We start from the raw sequence: 1,509 nt of genomic DNA, 5'->3' as shown, positions 1-1,509 counted from the left end.
ACTGATTTCAGGTTGATTATATTCTTTGCAGCCAAAAATGTAGAAGCTCTTTATGATCAGCAAAAACTAGACCCAGAGCTGACTGTGGCTCAGATCATAAACTTCATATTGCAAAATTCAGGCTTAAATTGAAGTAAGTAGGAAAACCACTAGGCCATTTAGGTATGACCTAAATCAAATCTATGATTATGCAATAGAGGTGACAAACAGAGTGAAGGGATTAGATCTTGTAGACAGAGTGCCTGAAGAACCATCAGTGAAGGTTCATAACATAGTACAGGAGTCAGTGACTAAAACCATCCCAAAGAAAAAGAAATACATTTGATTAGCATAATCTGATAAAATTAGAAATAAATAATGAAAAAATCACCAAAATTTTAATGATGTGAATGTAAAGAATCATTACCTTGGGAAATTCTTCAACCAAACAGGAAATCAAACTGAAATTATGTCAAGAGAGCAACGAAGAGGAATTCTTATTCTGAAAACCAATGGAACTGAGATGAAAATCCATAGCTGTGATTGACTTAATTTTTTTTTTTCTTAAAAAAATATGGAACACTTCACGAATTTGCGTGTCATCCTTGCACAGGGGCCCATGCCAATCTTCTCTGTATCGTTCCAATTCTAGTATATGTGCTGCCGAAGCGAGCACTGACTTAATTTTTAAAGAAAAACCAAGAAAAGGAGCAAAGTATTCATGTTAAGAAATTAGAAAAAGAAGCATAAAATAATCCAAAGTTATTGGGCAGATGGAATTATTTAAATAAAAAGATGAAACAAATAAAGCATAGTGAAAGTTGCTCAGTCATGCCCGACTCTTTGTGACCCCATGGACTATACAGTCCCCAGAATTCTCCAGGCCAGAATACTGAACTGGGTAGCCTTTCCTTTCTCCAGGGGATCTTCCCAACCCAGGGATTGAACTCAGGTCTCCCTCATTACAGGCAGATTCTTTATCAGTTGAGCCACAGGGGAAGCCTAAATAAAGCATAATAAAATACTAAATAGAAACAAGAAGTATATATGCAAAGTATTGGTTTTTTAAAACAAATGAGATAGCTAACCCACTCTCAGATGACCATAACTTAGAAAAATTGAGGGTAAAAAATACATGACATTAAGAATGAGAAATCACTCATAGCCACAGATACGGGAAAGATTAAGTTGTCCATAGCAACAAAATTGAAAATCTATATTGAAAATTGGAACCCACTCCAGTATTCTTGCCTGGGAAATCCCATGGACAGAGGAGCCTGGTGGGCTACAGTCCAAGGGGTTGCAAAGAGTCAGACACAACTGAGCAAATGACATATATAGAATGCTATGGGCTTCCTTGGTGGCTCAGTCGGTAAAGAATCCACCTGGAATGCAGGAGACTGCTTGTAATTTACAGATCCAGGTTCAATCCCTGGGTTGGGAGGATCCCCTGGAGAAGGTAACTCACTCTGGTATTCTTGGTTGGGAAATCCCATGGACAGAAGAACCTGGTAGGCCACAGTCCATGGG

The 1,509-nt window shown here is 38.1% G+C and overlaps 1 non-coding gene across 1 annotated transcript; it reads right to left on the bottom strand.

The window, feature by feature from the left end:
• Positions 1–547: 547 nt before the first annotated feature.
• LOC136148183 (U6 spliceosomal RNA) lies at positions 548–655 on the bottom strand. The gene has a single exon (XR_010659468.1). It is a non-coding gene; the product is annotated as a U6 spliceosomal RNA (small nuclear RNA).
• Positions 656–1,509: the final 854 nt, after the last annotated feature.

This window comes from Muntiacus reevesi, chromosome 16, assembly GCF_963930625.1.
Source record: "Muntiacus reevesi chromosome 16, mMunRee1.1, whole genome shotgun sequence".
In the NCBI taxonomy this organism is placed as follows: domain Eukaryota; kingdom Metazoa; phylum Chordata; class Mammalia; order Artiodactyla; family Cervidae; genus Muntiacus; species Muntiacus reevesi.
The sequence above is the reverse complement of the archived record's forward strand: the minus strand, read 5'-3'. Positions and strand labels throughout refer to the sequence as shown.